The sequence below is a fragment of the Apostichopus japonicus genome, chromosome 20, assembly GCF_037975245.1.
Source record: "Apostichopus japonicus isolate 1M-3 chromosome 20, ASM3797524v1, whole genome shotgun sequence".
NCBI lineage: Eukaryota > Metazoa > Echinodermata > Holothuroidea > Aspidochirotida > Stichopodidae > Apostichopus > Apostichopus japonicus.
The window spans coordinates 617,950-637,380 of record NC_092580.1 but is presented as its reverse complement, the minus strand read 5'-3'; the positions used below and the strand labels follow the sequence as shown (position 1 = coordinate 637,380).

Sequence of the window (19,431 nt, the reverse complement as noted above, 5' to 3'; positions counted from 1 at the left end):
CACAAGCAATGGATGTGACACCTCCACACATAGGCTGTTGTGGCATATGTGGGAGATGTGAAATGATTTGGTACTTAAAAAGTTAATTTCTTTGCACAATACTTTGAAGAGCAGATGCTGGAATGTGGCTCTTCTCTTAGCTGCCAGGGATAGCATTGTGCGGATAATGCCATATATATTTATATATATATATGTAAACCCTGTCCACATCCTGCAGCCATTTGTGTAACTTGTTGGGGCTGATGTATATTTTGCAACATTTGCATTTATTTCATCAGCCCATGCCATCCAATCTTAGTCTGACATTGTGAAGGTGTGAGCTTTCCATTTACAAATGTGTTACTGTATATAGGCCTATCCTTATTCTGATTGCAGTCTGGGTCTCAATAAAACTGATTCTTACACCACATATATTACATTGTAATGTATGCATTTAAATTCTGACTGTCGCTTTTTGCTCTGCTAGGTACACAGTATTAGTGCTGATAGTCGACTCTTACTTTTGTAGTTGATTAATCGCATAGCTCTTCTCGCGATACTCGGTTACAGTTATGGCATCATCACTGTCATTTCTACATTGCAGAAATACAGTCAAACAAATCTTTTTCCATGGTGCACTGTCCCTATTTGTTCTTTCAAGTCTTAATGTGTGATGTCTAATTCATGTTAAAACATCTACCAAACAAAAACTGTCAACAAATTTCAATATTCAACATTTCTTAAAATCCTTCAAAGTAAATCAAAAACTTTGGAATGGATCTACAAGGCTACTACAACTACTAGCACTAATCACAGCAAAAAAATGAATAGATGCAACACCCTGTAGCGGTGTGATGATTACTATGCAAGAGTTTTCTGTAGAAGGACGTTCACCTTCTAGGCTAGGCTTTAGCCTAGTGTGATAGCACGCACATATTATGACACATTGAAATGAAACTTCACCGCAATCGACACACTCTATCAGACATATGATACATGTGAACCACTGGCCAGAAATGAAATATACTGTAAACATGCATGTTTGAAGAAATTACAAATTCTTTGGCAATCATTAAAGATTAATAAATTTGGGAATTTGCAATTATGCGCAATGATGAAACATTGCTAGGACTAAATGTTGCACTGCAGAACAATCGTATTACTAACAAGTAAACGCATGAATCTAACCTGAACAGGTGCTTGCTGATTTTTAACACAGCACAGTTCTAGTGTAGCATTGTAAGAACCTGTGTTTGCAATATTTGCTGACAAACTGCTTAAGTGTTGTTTTTGATAGGTTAGGCTATTTTTCAATAGCAGATTGTGTGTAGTGCTAGCTTTAGTCCAGTAATCGCAACTTAGGTTTTGAGAGCGATTAATCAAACTTCCAAAGTGTAATCGCGACTACTGGCGATTAATCGATCACGACTATCAGCACTACACTGTATAAAAGTAGACTACTCACCAGATGTACAACTTCAGTTCCTCAGGTTTTACTTGTTCAATAGCTTAACATTGAAACTAGTGGCTCCTTATACCATCCTTTACTTGTACTACTACACATCTCAATAACACACAGATCAAAACAACAGACACAGGTAGTACATTGGTCTCTACAGGCCATGAACATGTTCTTCCAGTCTAACTATTACTTCATCAGTGCATTTTTGGGCACATGCCATGGTGTACCAATGTGTTGTTACTTCCGTGTCAATCTCATGCCACATTGCGATATTTTGGTGATTTTTCACAAAATTTGCCCCCAAATCACTAAAAAAAAAAGCGTAAAATGATGAGACCTTTTTGTCATATTCCGTGATTACATATCATAACCAATACCCTTAGCTATACTTAAGGCTCATAGAGTCTAAAATGGCAATTTTCAAATTCTTACTTATTATGGCCACGACACGAAAATTTCAACATCCTGTATTTTTGGGATCCATCTAAGCATGTTCTCTAGAACATATATCAACCACTCTGCCAATTAGAAACTTGATTTTTCCCTTCGAAATTTTTTTTCGTAATCTCATGACCTAATGTGACAACATTTTAGGAACACGATTTGCTCTCGCTGTTTCCTCCGAACATATATCATACCTACACTCCGACAAGTGTACATAAATACACAAAACAATCGATAACAAGTCAGCACGAATTCAAATCTAAATTTCCCGTGGAATGTCAGATTTAGAACCAAATGTGGCAACCGAAGTTCAAAGTGATAGTGGTTCTTCACCAGGCAGTGAAATTGTACTAGAATTGGAGTGCCCTTTCTAATATTCGAAGCAGAGAGTGAAGGCGATGATCATGCCAATATTGAACCTAATGTTGAGGGTGGACCTGAGGTGTTACTGTTAGGATATAGAACCGTATCAGTTCGAGCCTGTCAAATGAGCCGAAATTGAAGCTCCACAACATATCGAAGAAGAAACCCGTTCGGAACTATTGCAAGGAGCATACAACGTGGTAAGAATTTAGTAATGAAGCAAACAAAATCCAGTCCATTTTGTGCATGTGTGGTTGGAATTCGCGGAACTGCCTTAACCATATTGTGAGTTGTGTTACGGTGACTTACAACCATAGAATCCTTACAACCCATATGTACTGTGTGTTGGCTATGTATTCATACATGTTCAGTATGGTGCGTAGTAGTAGTAGTAGTGGTGGTTACATACTGAAAGTTTGGCTCGGGACGTAAGCTGCATTATGCAGCCATGCTAGGTAGGCATATGTGTCATTTTATACTCATTATTACTAGGCTAGTACTTAGGCCTGGAGTTTTGCAAATCAATTGTCTGAACAAAAGAATGTTTCATGAAATATGGAAGGTGTAAATTCACAACAAATGTAACCATAACTGTACATTGTATCCCTGCTTGTTATTGTGGACATCATGGGCCAACATTCATACATTTTGAACTTTCAATATTTTTTTTTAGGCAGTACAGATACATAGCCTACGGTCAACAGGTTCAAAGGTGCTGGGGGTTCCTAGCAAGACACGTCAGGGTTGTGCTACCATCATGTGCAGTCCAAAGAATCAGAAGTGAGTTTCCAGCCAATGGTCATTTCACTGGATTCAAGATGCCAGGAGAAAACTCAATTGTATAGGAAGCCTTGGTTGAGAAATCCCTCACCTTTTCTATTCTACGATTGTGTTGGATTATCAATCCTTCAGGGTTCCCTCAGTGTTGATATATTAAAATTCAAGACTTTTAATTAAGGATGAAATGGTTATTTTCCAGATCCAGCATCAACAATGAAAGAAAAGGCATGCTTTGAAGCATTTAGACACATGTATTGGCGTGACCGTGATGTCATATAATATGTGCATCAGTGAACGGGCATTGACCTTTTTAGGAGCATTTCCTCCCAGACATGTTGGCTTTGTACCTTTAATCTGGAAGCCAAAATATCCATATCTCCAATGATATTTGACAGAAAGTTATAATAAAGACCAATGGAGGCAGCAGAACTCTTGAATGTTTAGACTTTGTTTCTTCAGCAGCAGGTGGTTTGTTTTACAATCTTTCTCCAGAAACTCAGCAGTACACCCTGTTAATGGTCTTCGATTGTTTTAATGCGTGTGATGCTGTGTTTCCCTTTACGTGTCAGTTTTGTATGTGTCGTCGTGCGTGGGTAACATTTACAGGTATGCATGTGAGTTGCGTCGTGCAGTATTTCTTGGTTTAAATTACCCTTCATTCTATTTGCTTTTGGTTTATTCTAATAAATTTATCACATTCATTTGAACCTCAAGTTTCTTTATCATGACTGTGCAGACTTTTTGTTTCCTATGAGAGCTTGAAATTTTCTTCACTTGTAAACAAACCTCTTTACTCAGCAGTAAACAATGTTCATATGCTGCTCCAGGGAGACCTAAAGTGGTCTAAACTTGCCTCAACTGACCCAATCTGTGTACCACTTGTACTTCCATTCATGCTCCATTACAGCCAAACCAAGAAAACCAGATCCTAATTGATAAGATATAAACAAAGATGTTCTCCTGTTGCTCTTTGGAACTTTTCCTGAAGGAGAACACTTGTGCAGGTTGATATAGATGCTAATAGGAGTATGCCACCTTAAGTAACAGCTGAGATATTTAAACTCCACATTAAACCTCCTTTTTATGATAGTTTGAGAAGTTGTGACTTACATCATTTCTGTGTATCTCTGTCTATTGGGTGAATCTTCATATGGTGTTTCACACATGTTGTACAGTCTATATGAATAATACGGTACTGAACTTTAAACAAGTGAGAGCCCAATGATTGACATATTCCCTAGTGTGATAAGAAGTCATTCCATCAGCATGACAGGCATCTACTGAATGTCTAAATTGTTCTTGGGTCCACACAATGTGTTTTAAGCACAGTCCCTCAGTTTGGTGCTACTTACCCCCTCTGGTGGAAACTTGGTTGGCCTTCTTCCCTCTGAAAATTTGATCACTCCCAGCATCCAGTAAGCATGCGCCCTTAGCTGTGGCTCTAAAGTGAAAGAGAAAAAGTTACTTGTTACTTTGGCACTGCTTTTCAAAGGTATTTTGTCAGATTTTGGTGCAAAAACTACTTAGGAGATCTATGCACTAGCTGTGACCGGATCTAGAATGAGGGCGCTGTTCAAACAACATTCCAAACTAGTTGTAGTCGATCATATTGACTAGTTTCTCAGTGTAAGTCTTGTCTTGTATCATTCTATGTGTAGCTATTCAACTGCTTAGACTTCCAATAAATGCTTACAAACAAAACTAGTGAATAGGTCACTGGAAAATTGGTATGTTTTAAGGATAAAAACTGATTAGTATTTAGAACAATGGGTAGAAGGAAAGGCATGTTTGATAGGCATGTAATAACCTTCAAGCCAGGTAACAGGTTTGGCTTTACTGCTTGAACAGCTGCTGAAGCTGATGCCAATTGCACTGGTGATATTCCTAGCTCTTCTGATACAGATATGGCAACTAATTCCTCTCGCAAACCTGCTTATAGAAGGCTCGACAAGGAAGATGTGAGAGAGTAATTAACCCAGCAGATAAAGGACATGAGATATTTTCAACTCAGTCACAACAAACCATGTTTGCAGAATCTACAGGAAACAGGTTTGTTAATTTGCAAGCTCTATTAAGGGCCTATCACAGTGCTATGATGGCTCACAGAGAGACAAGCAATGGATGTGGGGACGACCCTATAGGTCTTTCTGATATGGAAGAATTGTAGGACTTGAATCAAAGGTTGTGTTTGGAATCACTATGTAGCTACAAGAGTGAACTCTTGTCCATATAAAAAGCTTTAAAAAACAGTAACAAACCTGGCAAGAATCCTTCAGGTAGCATACGCCCATTAAAAGCGCCATTGACTTACACACTAAATCACAAAATTAATGTGGTCTCTAAGTCTAGAGAGAAGTTTTCACTAGCTAAACGCTACCCATCACCGGATAGCTGTCAAGTTGGCCTTTTATGGCATCATCAATTTTCCGTATCATGACCATGTAGATTTTTTGCTATCCGAGCCGGAAGTTTTTGTCACTTGTAAACAAACCTCTTCACTCAGTGGTAAACAATTTTCCTACGCTGCTCCTGGGAGGCCTTAAAGGGGTCTGAAATGGCCTCAATTGACACAATTTTCTCACTACATGTACTTCCATTAATGCTCTTCAACATGCAAGCCACAAAAAACTAGATCATGATTGATAACAGGTCACAAAAGATGTTCCCCTGCTGCTCTTTGGCACTTTTCTTGAAGGAGAACAATCGAGCGGACTGATATAGACTCTAATAGGAGTATGCCACCTTATGTGAGAGATGAATTTTTTTTTTAATACCAAAATGATACTTTTTATAGTCGTCACAATATAAACCACAACAAAATTCTATGCAATTATCATTTTAGGTCCATAAAGATGTATTTTCAGAGATTTCAGTATGCAAGGTGCAGTGTGTAAATACACATATGAGCAATACTGTGTAAGCAGTAACCAGGTCTACGACTGCAACAACATTTCCAGTCACCAATTTTGATAAGCTTGACCAATTTGGGTGCATCTATGATTCCTGCAGGTTGTATTGGTATTCCTGATCACCGCCCACTTGGTCTGGCTTGCCCTACCTGCAGAAACGTCATCCAGAGAAGGGTCTGCGGGGAGGGTTTTTTCATCTCTGGCTCTGAAAAGTGATGAAAACTACTTTTGTTTAGCTCAGCTGATTCCTCCCAAACTGACCTACAGGACATACCCCAATGTATTCCTGAACTGTTTGGAACATGTTAAACTGATATTGCATGTCACTCCAGTGCAACTGCTAAGTTACTAAGAATAAGAGAAGAGAATTGAAGGTGTTCTTTGCCAAAACTGGATCATCGGGATTTGTAAACCACAGCCTCACTGTGTGACAAGTACATTTATGTAGCTGATCAATATGAGCTACCGTACTTGCTCTTCATATTACACACTACGAGTCTGTGCACTCCATTGAATATGGCTACTGAAGTACAATAATAAACCAAGTCTGTTACTAAATAAATGATCGCCTCCTATATTCTTGATACGACACGCTCAACGGCCACACACTGAAACACACTGTAACAGTATGTACAGTAGTCAAAAGGAACAAATACTGAAATGCTATCTAGATACACTGTTCACCTCAACAGCATATCCAGTCCATTTAAAGGTTTGTGCATAGGTTGTTACAATGTATTAAAGACAGTTATAAGGGAAGAGAGGTGGATAGGGGGGCATATTTCATGATAAAACATTCAAATTTGTTGCTCGGCAAAGAACAACAACGTCAAATTACCTTATTCTCCATTGGTGGCGAGCACTGGTTCCTATACTGTAGTTACTACAGTAGATCTCCCATGGAAGCATCAGGATATCTCTTTCTGCTGTCAGAGTTGTTTGGGATTTGTTGTTACCTCATCTAACCAGTTGAGGCCATTGATACCACACCCATTCAAAGTATATCGCTGTGAATGCTGAGGACTTGGCACATCAACTTTCTCTGAAAATTGACAAAACAACAGAAAACTAATGATAGTGAAAATAGGCTCAAAACCCCTTGATGCACATATGTAGGAGCAGAAAATGCATACCTTTGTGGATTATTTGCTAAATAAGACTCAAAACATTCTCTGTGTAAGGTTTTAGCACTCAGCAGCCACTCCACTTAGGATACAGACCTCACATTGTGCTACAGCTGGTGTAGACGTGGTCTAGGGTACTAACGTAGCGCCATTATGAACCTGAGGCCTAAGCTAACAACATTATGGGTATTTCATGCATTGAAACTGAGTATTTGTCTTTAGTCAAACACCAGGTACTTCCAACTTTAGCAAAAATAACCTAAAATATGGTTACCATGTACTTTAGGTGCCCACGGATGTCAAATTTCACTGAACTAAGTCATTCACGTCACACACACGGCAGGCATTTTGGTCTGATTCTGAAGGATTTTGAATATCGTGCATTTGGCACCTACTTAGCAGGGTCAAGGAATGAATCAAATTACGGAAGCTTTGGTAGGTCAAGGCTTAATGACCCAATAGTTTATTGGGGAGGAAAACTGGTCAGAAATGCTCAAAATGTTGTTCTGGTCTCATGTATAGAAACGCACATGCTCTTTGTGGTACTTTAAGTCTGTAATACTAATTTATGCGTAAAAATCATCCAAGCTTGAATTTTCAGACGTTTGCTTGAAAACCATTTTTACACACCATAGCAACTACTTTGGTCCAAAATTGGGACTTCTAGCACTTAAAATGAAAAATTTTAGCATTTTTGCTTAAGGTAGCATACGCCCATTAAAAGCCCCATTGACTTACACACTAAATCACAAAAGTAATGTGGTCTCTTAGTCTAGATAGAAGTTTTCACTAGCTAAACGCTACCCATCACCGGATAGCTGACAAATTGGCCATTCATGGCATCATCAGGTTTCCGTACCATGATCATGAAGATTTTTTGCTATCCGAGCCGGAAGTTTTCGTCACTTGTAAACAAACCTCTTCACTCAATGGTAAACAAATTTCCTACGCTGCTCCTGGGAGGCATAGAGTCTAAAATAGCCTCAATTGACCCAATTTTCTCACCACATGTACTTCCATTAATGCTCTTCAACATGCATGCCACAAAAAACTAGATCATGATTGATAACAGGTCACAAAAAGATGTTCTCCCGCTGCTTTTGAGCGGATTGATATAGACTCCAATAGGAGTATGCCACCTAAAGTGAGAGATGATTTTTTGTTATTACCAAAATGATACTTTTTATTGTCGTCACAATATAAACCACAACAGAATTCTATGCAATTATCATTTTTGGTCCATAAAGATGTATTTTCAGACATTTCAGTACACACGGTGAAGTGTGTAGATACACATATGAGCAATACTGTGTAAGCAGTAGGGGTTAGCAGTATAAGATCGCGGCAAAAGCAAACTGCGGTGGCCAGGTCTCGAGCCGAGAATCCAAAATACGTCTCGCTCTCAAGGTACAGAGCACAACCAACTGCGCCACGGCAGCTGTTGATATAAATCTATGTTCGTTTCTAATACTTAAAGTTCCAGAGATCGTATTAGATCGCGGCAAAAGCAAACTGTGCTGGCCTGGTCTCGAGCCCGCGATCCAAAATACGTCACGCTCTCGAGGTACAGAGAGCAACCAACCGCGCCACGACAGCAGTTGATATAAATCTTTGTTCGTTTCTAATACTTAAAGTTCCAGAGACCGTATAAGATCGCGGCAAAAGCAGACTGCGCTGGCCTGGTCTCGAGCCCGCGATCCAAAATACGTCACGCTCTCGAAGTACAGAGCACAGCCAACCGCGCCACGACAGCAGTAGATATAAATCTATGTTCGTTTCTAATACTTAAAGTTCCAGAGATCGTATTAGATCGCGGCAAAAGCAAACTGCAGTGGCTGGGTCTCGAGCCCAGGATCCAAAATACGTTACGCTCTCGAGGTACAGAGCACAACCAACCGCGCCACGACAGCAGTTGATATAAATCTTTGTTCGTTTCTAATACTTAAAGTTCCCAGAGATCGTAATAGATCGCGGCAAAAGCAAACTGCGCTGGCCTGGTCTCGATCCCGCGATCCAAAAATCGTCACGCTCTCGAGGTACAGAGCAACCAACCGCGCCACGACAGCAGTTGATATAAATCTATGTTCGTTTCTAATACTTAAAGTTCCCAGAGACCGTATGAGATCGCGGCAAAAGCAAACTGCCCCCACCTGGTCTCGAGCCCGCGATCCAAAATACGTCACGCTCTCGAGGTACAGAGCAACCAACCGCGCCACGACAGCAGTTGATATAAATCTATGTTCGTTTCTAATACTTAAAGTTCCCAGAGACCGTATGAGATCGCGGCAAAAGCAAACTGCCCCCACCTGGTCTCGAGCCCGCGATCCAAAATACGTCACGCTCTCGAGGTACAGAGCAACCAACCGCGCCACGACAGCAGTTGATGTAAATCTATGTTCGTTTCTAATACTTAAAGTTCCCAGAGACCGTATGAGATCGCGGCAAAAGCAAACTGCCCCCACGTGGTCTCGAGCCCGCGATCCAAAAATCGTGACGCTCTCGAGGTACAGAGCAACCAACCGCGCCACGACAGCAGTTGATATAAATCTATGTTCGTTTCTAATACTTAAAGTTCCCAGAGACCGTATGAGATCGCGGCAAAAGCAAACTGCCCCCACCTGGTCTCGAGCCCGCGATCCAAAAATCGTCACGCTCTCGAGGTACAGAGCAACCAACCGCGCCACGACAGCAGTTGATATAAATCTATGTTCGTTTCTAATACTTAAAGTTCCCAGAGACCATATGAGATCGCGGCAAAAGCAAACTGCCATCACCTGGTCTCGAGCCCGCGATCCAAAAATCGTCACGCTCTCGAGGTACAGAGCAACCAACCGCGCCACGACAGCAGTTGATATAAATCTATGTTCGTTTCTAATACTTAAAGTTCCCAGAGACCGTATGAGATCGCGGCAAAAGCAAACTGCCCCCACCTGGTCTCGAGCCCGCGATCCAAAAATCGTCACGCTCTGGAGGTACAGAGCAACCAACCGCGCCACGACAGCAGTTGATATAAATCTATGTTCGTTTCTAATACTTAAAGTTCCCAGAGACCGTATGAGATCGCGGCAAAAGCAAACTGCCCCCACCTGGTCTCGAGCCCGCGATCCAAAATACGTCACGCTCTCGAAGTACAGAGCAACCAACCGCGCCACGACAGCAGTTGATATAAATCTATGTTCGTTTCTAATACTTAAAGTTCCCAGAGACCGTATGAGATCGCGGCAAAAGCAAACTGCCCCCACCTGGTCTCGAGCCCGCGATCCAAAAATCGTCACGCTCTCGAGGTACAGAGCAACCAACCGCGCCACGACAGCAGTTGATATAAATCTATGTTCGTTTCTAATACTTAAAGTTCCCAGAGACCGTATGAGATCGCGGCAAAAGCAAACTGCCCCCACCTGGTCTCGAGCCCGCGATCCAAAAATCGTCACGCTCTCGAAGTACAGAGCAACCAACAACGCCACGACAGCAGTTGATATAAATCTATGTTCGTTTCTAATACTTAAAGTTCCCAGAGACCGTATAAGATCGCGGCAAAAGCAAACTGCCCCCACCTGGTCTCGAGCCCGCGATCCAAAATACGTCACGCTCTCGAGGTACAGAGCAACCAACCGCGCCACGACAGCAGTTGATATAAATCTATGTTCGTTTCTAATACTTAAAGTTCCCAGAGACCGTATAAGATCGCGGCAAAAGCAAACTGCCCCCACCTGGTCTCGAGCCCGCGATCCAAAATACGTCACGCTCTCGAGGTACAGAGCAACCAACCGCGCCACGACAGCAGTTGATATAAATCTATGTTCGTTTCTAATACTTAAAGTTCCCAGAGACCGTATGAGATCGCGGTAAAATCAAACTGCCCCCACCTGGTCTCGAGCCCGCGATCCAAAATACGTCACGTTCTCGAGGTACAGAGCAACCAAACGCGCCACGACAGCAGTTGATATAAATCTATGTTCGTTTCTAATACTTAAAGTTCCCAGAGACCGTATAAGATCGCGGCAAAAGCAAACTGCCCCCACCTGGTCTCGAGCCCGCGATCCAAAATACGTCACGCTCTCGAGGTACAGAGCACAACCAACCGCGCCACGACAGCAGTTGATATAAATCTATGTTCGTTTCTAATACTTAAAGTTCCCAGAGACCGTATGAGATCGCGGCAAAAGCAAACTGCCCCCACGTGGTCTCGAGCCCGCGATCCAAAAGTCGTCACGCTCTCGAGGTACAGAGCAACCAACCGCGCCACGACAGCAGTTGATATAAATCTATGTTCGTTTCTAATACTTAAAGTTCCCAGAGACCGTATGAGATCGCGGCAAAAGCAAACTGCCCCCACGTGGTCTCGAGCCCGCGATCCAAAAATCGTCACGCTCTCGAGGTACAGAGCAATCAACCGCTCCACGACAGCAGTTGATATAAATCTATGTTCGTTTCTAATACTTAAAGTTCCCAGAGACCGTACCAGATCGCGGCAAAAGCAAACTGCCCCCACCTGGTCTCGAGCCCGCGATCCAAAATACGTCACGCTCTCGAGGTACAGAGCAACCAACCGCGCCACGACAGCAGTTGATATAAATCTATGTTCGTTTCTAATACTTAAAGTTCCCAGAGACCGTATGAGATCGCGGCAAAAGCAAACTGCCCCACCTGGTCTCGAGCCCGCGATCCAAAATACGTCACGCTCTCGAGGTACAGAGCAACCAACCGCGCCACGACAGCAGTTGATATAAATCTATGTTCGTTTCTAATACTTAAAGTTCCCAGAGACCGTATAAGATCGCGGCAAAAGCAAACTGCCCCCACCTGGTCTCGAGCCCGCGATCCAAAAATCGTCACGCTCTCGAGGTACAGAGCAACCAACCGCGCCACGACAGCAGTTGATATAAATCTATGTTCGTTTCTAATACTTAAAGTTCCCAGAGACCGTATCAGATCGCGGCAAAAGCAAACTGCCCCACCTGGTCTCGAGCCCGCGATCCAAAATACGTCACGCTCTCGAGGTACAGAGCAACCAACCGCGCCACGACAGCAGTTGATATAAATCTATGTTCGTTTCTAATACTTAAAGTTCCCAGAGACCGTATGAGATCGCGGCAAAAGCAAACTGCCCCCACCTGGTCTCGAGCCCGCGATCCAAAAATCGTGACGCTCTCGAGGTACAGAGCAACCAACCGCGCCACGACAGCAGTTGATATAAATCTATGTTCGTTTCTAATACTTAAAGTTCCCAGAGACCGTATGAGATCGCGGCAAAAGCAAACTGCCCCCACATGGTCTCGAGCCCGCGATCCAAAAATCGTCACGCTCTCGAGGTACAGAGCAACCAACCGCGCCACGACAGCAGTTGATATAAATCTATGTTCGTTTCTAATACTTAAAGTTCCCAGAGACCGTATGAGATCGCGGCAAAAGCAAACTGCCCCCACGTGGTCTCGAGCCCGCGATCCAAAAGTCGTCACGCTCTCGAGGTACAGAGCAACCAACCGCGCCACGACAGCAGTTGATATAAATCTATGTTCGTTTCTAATACTTAAAGTTCCCAGAGACCATATGAGATCGCGGCAAAAGCAAACTGCCATCACCTGGTCTCGAGCCCGCGATCCAAAAATCGTCACGCTCTCGAGGTACAGAGCAACCAACCGCGCCACGACAGCAGTTGATATAAATCTATGTTCGTTTCTAATACTTAAAGTTCCCAGAGACCGTATGAGATCGCGGCAAAAGCAAACTGCCCCCACCTGGTCTCGAGCCCGCGATCCAAAAATCGTCACGCTCTCGAGGTACAGAGCAACCAACCGCGCCACGACAGCAGTTGATATAAATCTATGTTCGTTTCTAATACTTAAAGTTCCCAGAGACCGTATGAGATCGCGGCAAAAGCAAACTGCCCCCACGTGGTCTCGAGCCCGCGATCCAAAATACGTCACGCTCTCGAAGTACAGAGCAACCAACCGCGCCACGACAGCAGTTGATATAAATCTATGTTCGTTTCTAATACTTAAAGTTCCCAGAGACCGTATGAGATCGCGGCAAAAGCAAACTGCCCCCACCTGGTCTCGAGCCCGCGATCCAAAAATCGTCACGCTCTCGAGGTACAGAGCAACCAACCGCGCCACGACAGCAGTTGATATAAATCTATGTTCGTTTCTAATACTTAAAGTTCCCAGAGACCGTATGAGATCGCGGCAAAAGCAAACTACCCCCACCTGGTCTCGAGCACGCGATCCAAAAATCGTCACGCTCTCTAGGTACAGAGCAACCAACCGCGCCACGACAGCAGTTGATATAAATCTATGTTCGTTTCTAATACTTAAAGTTCCCAGAGACCGTATGAGATCGCGGCAAAAGCAAACTGCCCCCACCTGGTCTCGAGCCCGCGATCCAAAAATCGTGACGCTCTCGAGTTACAGAGCAACCAACCGCGCCACGACAGCAGTTGATATAAATCTATGTTCGTTTCTAATACTTAAAGTTCCCAGAGACCGTATGAGATCGCGGCAAAAGCAAACTGCCCCCACCTGGTCTCGAGCCCGCGATCCAAAATACGTCACGCTCTCGTGGTACAGAGCAACCAACCGCGCCACGACAGCAGTTGATATAAATCTATGTTCGTTTCTAATACTTAAAGTTCCCAGAGACCGTATGAGATCGCGGCAAAAGCAAACTGCCCCCACCTGGTCTCGAGCCCGCGATCCAAAAATCGTCACGCTCTCTAGGTACAGAGCAACCAACCGCGCCACGACAGCAGTTGATATAAATCTATGTTCGTTTCTAATACTTAAAGTTCCCAGAGACCGTATAAGATCGCGGCAAAAGCAAACTGCCCCCACCTGGTCTCGAGCCCGCGATCCAAAATACGTCATGCTCTCGAGGTACAGAGCAACCAACCGCGCCACGACAGCAGTTGATATAAATCTATGTTCGTTTCTAATACTTAAATTTCCCAGAGACCGTATGAGATCGCGGCAAAAGCAAACTGCCCCCACCTGGTCTCGAGCCCGCGATCCAAAATACGTCACGCTCTCGAGGTACAGAGCAATCAACCGCGCCACGACAGCAGTTGATATAAATCTATGTTCGTTTCTAAAACTTAAAGTTCCCAGAGACCGTACCAGATCGCGGCAAAAGCAAACTGCCCCCACGTGGTCTCGAGCCCGCGATCCAAAAATCGTTACGCTCTCGAGGTACAGAGCAACCAACCGCGCCACGACAGCAGTTGATATAAATCTATGTTCGTTTCTAATACTTAAAGTTCCCAGAGACCGTATAAGATCGCGGCAAAAGCAAACTGCCCCCACCTGGTCTCGAGCCCGCGATCCAAAAATCGTTACGCTCTCGAGGTACAGAGCAACCAACCGCGCCACGACAGCAGTTGATATAAATCTATGTTCGTTTCTAATACTTAAAGTTCCCAGAGACCGTATGAGATCGCGGCAAAAGCAAACTGCCCCCACCTGGTCTCGAGACCGCGATCCAAAAATCGTTACGCTCTCGAGGTACAGAGCAACCAACCGCGCCACGACAGCAGTTGATATAAATCTATGTTCGTTTCTACTACTTAAAGTTCCCAGAGACCGTATGAGATCGCGGCAAAAGCAAACTGCCCCCACCTGGTCTCGAGCCCGCGATCCAAAATACGTCACGCTCTGGAGGTACAGAGCAACCAACCGCGCCACGACAGCAGTTGATATAAATCTATGTTCGTTTCTAATACTTAAAGTTCCCAGAGACCGTATAAGATCGCGGCAAAAGCAAACTGCCCCCACCTGGTCTCGAGCCCGCGATCCAAAATACGTCACGCTCTCTAGGTACAGAGCAACCAACCGCGCCACGACAGCAGTTGATATAAATCTATGTTCGTTTCTAATACTTAAAGTTCCCAGAGACCGTATAAGAACCCGGCAAAAGCAAACTGCCCCCACCTGGTCTCGAGCCCGCGATCCAAAATACGTCACGCTCTCGAGGTACAGAGCAACCAACCGCGCCACGACAGCAGTTGATATAAATCTATGTTCGTTTCTAATACTTAAAACTCCAGAGACCGTATAAGATCGCGGCAAAAGCAAACTGCCCCCACCTGGTCTCGAGCCCGCGATCCAAAATACGTCACGCTATCGAGGTACAGAGCAACCAACCGCGCCACGACAGCAGTTGATATAAATCTATGTTCGTTTCTAATACTTAAAGTTCCCAGAGACCGTATGAGATCGCGGCAAAAGCAAACTGCCCCCACCTGGTCTCGAGCCCGCGATCCAAAATACGTCACGCTCTCGAGGTACAGAGCAATCAACCGCGCCACGACAGCAGTTGATATAAATCTATGTTCGTTTCTAAAACTTAAAGTTCCCAGAGACCGTACCAGATCGCGGCAAAAGCAAACTGCCCCCACGTGGTCTCGAGCCCGCGATCCAAAAATCGTTACGCTCTCGAGGTACAGAGCAACCAACCGCGCCACGACAGCAGTTGATATAAATCTATGTTCGTTTCTAATACTTAAAGTTCCCAGAGACCGTATAAGATCGCGGCAAAAGCAAACTGCCCCCACCTGGTCTCGAGCCCGCGATCCAAAAATCGTTACGCTCTCGAGGTACAGAGCAACCAACCGCGCCACGACAGCAGTTGATATAAATCTATGTTCGTTTCTAATACTTAAAGTTCCCAGAGACCGTATGAGATCGCGGCAAAAGCAAACTGCCCCCACCTGGTCTCGAGACCGCGATCCAAAAATCGTTACGCTCTCGAGGTACAGAGCAACCAACCGCGCCACGACAGCAGTTGATATAAATCTATGTTCGTTTCTACTACTTAAAGTTCCCAGAGACCGTATGAGATCGCGGCAAAAGCAAACTGCCCCCACCTGGTCTCGAGCCCGCGATCCAAAATACGTCACGCTCTGGAGGTACAGAGCAACCAACCGCGCCACGACAGCAGTTGATATAAATCTATGTTCGTTTCTAATACTTAAAGTTCCCAGAGACCGTATAAGATCGCGGCAAAAGCAAACTGCCCCCACCTGGTCTCGAGCCCGCGATCCAAAATACGTCACGCTCTCTAGGTACAGAGCAACCAACCGCGCCACGACAGCAGTTGATATAAATCTATGTTCGTTTCTAATACTTAAAGTTCCCAGAGACCGTATAAGAACCCGGCAAAAGCAAACTGCCCCCACCTGGTCTCGAGCCCGCGATCCAAAATACGTCACGCTCTCGAGGTACAGAGCAACCAACCGCGCCACGACAGCAGTTGATATAAATCTATGTTCGTTTCTAATACTTAAAACTCCAGAGACCGTATGAGATCGCGGCAAAAGCAAACTGCCCCCACCTGGTCTCGAGCCCGCGATCCAAAATACGTCACGCTATCGAGGTACAGAGCAACCAACCGCGCCACGACAGCAGTTGATATAAATCTAATGTTCGTTTCTAATACTGAAAGTTCCAGAGACCGTATAAGATCGCGGCAAAAGCAAACTGCCACCACGTGGTCTCGAGACCGCGATCCAAAATACGTCACGCTCTCGAGGTACAGAGCAACCAACCGCGCCACGACAGCAGTTGATATAAATCTATGTTCGTTTCTAATACTTAAAGTTCCCAGAGACCGTATGAGATCGCGGCAAAAGCAAACTGCCCCACCTGGTCTCGAGCCCGCGATCCAAAATACGTCACGCTCTCGAAGTACAGAGCAACCAACCGCGCCACGACAGCAGTTGATATAAATCTATGTTCGTTTCTAATACTTAAAGTTCCCAGAGACCGTATGAGATCGCGGCAAAAGCAAACTGCCCCCACCTGGTCTCGAGCCCGCGATCCAAAAATCGTTACGCTCTCGAGGTACAGAGCAACCAACCGCGCCACGACAGCAGTTGATATAAATCTATGTTCGTTTCTAATACTTAAAGTTCCCAGAGACCGTATGAGATCGCGGCAAAAGCAAACTGCCCCCACCTGGTCTCGAGCCCGCGATCCAAAATACGTCACGCTCTCGTGGTACAGAGCAACCAACCGCGCCACGACAGCAGTTGATATAAATCTATGTTCGTTTCTAATACTTAAAGTTCCCAGAGACCGTATGAGATCGCGGCAAAAGCAAACTGTCCCCACGTGGTCTCGAGCCCGCGATCCAAAAATCGTCACGCTCTCTAGGTACAGAGCAACCAACCGCGCCACGACAGCAGTTGATATAAATCTATGTTCGTTTCTAATACTTAAAGTTCCCAGAGACCGTATGAGATCGCGGCAAAAGCAAACTACCCCCACCTGGTCTCGAGCCCGCGATCCAAAAATCGTCACGCTCTCGAGGTACAGAGCAACCAACCGCGCCACGACAGCAGTTGATATAAATCTATGTTCGTTTCTAATACTTAAAGTTCCCAGAGACCGTATGAGATCGCGGCAAAAGCAAACTGCCCCCACCTGGTCTCGAGCCCGCGATCCAAAAATCGTGACGCTCTCGAGGTACAGAGCAACCAACCGCGCCACGACAGCAGTTGATATAAATCTATGTTCGTTTCTAATACTTAAAGTTCCCAGAGACCGTATGAGATCGCGGCAAAAGCAAACTGTCCCCACGTGGTCTCGAGCCCGCGATCCAAAAATCGTCACGCTCTCTAGGTACAGAGCAACCAACCGCGCCACGACAGCAGTTGATATAAATCTATGTTCGTTTCTAATACTTAAAGTTCCCAGAGACCGTATGAGATCGCGGCAAAAGCAAACTACCCCCACCTGGTCTCGAGCCCGCGATCCAAAATACGTCACGCTCTCGTGGTACAGAGCAACCAACCGCGCCACGACAGCAGTTGATACAGAGCAACCAACCGCGCCACGACAGCAGTTGATATAAATCTATGTTCGTTTCTAATACTTAAAGTTCCCAGAGACCGTATGAGATCGCGGCAAAAGCAAACTGCCCCACCTGGTCTCGAGCCCGCGATCCAAAATACGTCACGCTCTCGAAGTACAGAGCAACCAACCGCGCCACGACAGCAGTTGATATAAATCTATGTTCGTTTCTAATACTTAAAGTTCCCAGAGACCGTATGAGATCGCGGCAAAAGCAAACTGCCCCCACCTGGTCTCGAGCCCGCGATCCAAAAATCGTGACGCTCTCGAGGTACAGAGCAACCAACCGCGCCACGACAGCAGTTGATATAAATCTATGTTCGTTTCTAATACTTAAAGTTCCCAGAGACCGTATGAGATCGCGGCAAAAGCAAACTGCCCCCACCTGGTCTCGAGCCCGCGATCCAAAATACGTCACGCTCTCGTGGTACAGAGCAACCAACCGCGCCACGACAGCAGTTGATATAAATCTATGTTCGTTTCTAATACTTAAAGTTCCCAGAGACCGTATGAGATCGCGGCAAAAGCAAACTGCCCCCACGTGGTCTCGAGCCCGCGATCCAAAAATCGTCACGCTCTCGAGGTACAGAGCAACCAACCGCGCCACGACAGCAGTTGATATAAATCTATGTTCGTTTCTAATACTTAAAGTTCCCAGAGACCGTATGAGATCGCGGCAAAAGCAAACTACCCCCACCTGGTCTCGAGCCCGCGATCCAAAAATCGTCACGCTATCTAGGTACAGAGCAACCAACCGCGCCACGACAGCAGTTGATATAAATCTATGTTCGTTTCTAATACTTAAAGTTCCCAGAGACCGTATGAGATAGCGGCAAAAGCAAACTGCCCCCACGTGGTCTCGAGCCCGCGATCCAAAAATCGTCACGCTCTCTAGGTACAGAGCAACCAACCGCGCCACGACAGCAGTTGATATAAATCTATGTTCGTTTCTAATACTTAAAGTTCCCAGAGACCATATGAGATCGCGGCAAAAGCAAACTGCCATCACCTGGTCTCGAGCCCGCGATCCAAAAATCGTCACGCTCTCGAGGTACAGAGCAACCAACCGCGCCACGACAGCAGTTGATATAAATCTATGTTCGTTTCTAATACTTAAAGTTCCCAGAGACCGTACCAGATCGCGGCAAAAGCAAACTGCCCCAACGTGGTCTCGAGCCCGCGATCCAAAAATCGTTACGCTCTCGAGGTACAGAGTAACCAACCGCGCCACGACAGCAGTTGATATAAATCTATGTTCGTTTCTAATACTTAAAGTTCCCAGAGACCGTATAAGATCGCGGCAAAAGCAAACTGCCCCCACGTGGTCTCGAGCCCGCGATCCAAAAATCGTTACGCTCTCGAGGTACAGAGCAACCAACCGCGCCACGACAGCAGTTGATATAAATCTATGTTCGTTTCTAATACTTAAAGTTCCCAGAGACCGTATGAGATCGCGGCAAAAGCAAACTGCCCCCACGTGGTCTCGAGCCGGCGATCCAAAAATCGTTACGCTCTCGAGGTACAGA

General features: G+C 45.1%; 1 protein-coding gene and 1 long non-coding RNA gene across 1 annotated transcript; both read right to left on the bottom strand.

The window, feature by feature from the left end:
• The window catches only part of LOC139961011 (uncharacterized), a 426,752-nt gene that overhangs the window by 27,796 nt on the left and 379,525 nt on the right, over nt 1-19,431 (bottom strand).
• Nucleotides 5,372-7,734, bottom strand: LOC139961014 (uncharacterized). Its single transcript, XR_011790696.1, has 3 exons — nt 7,336-7,734; nt 6,776-6,979; nt 5,372-6,142 (listed from the first exon to the last, which is right to left on the bottom strand). It is a non-coding gene; the product is annotated as an uncharacterized lncRNA (long non-coding RNA).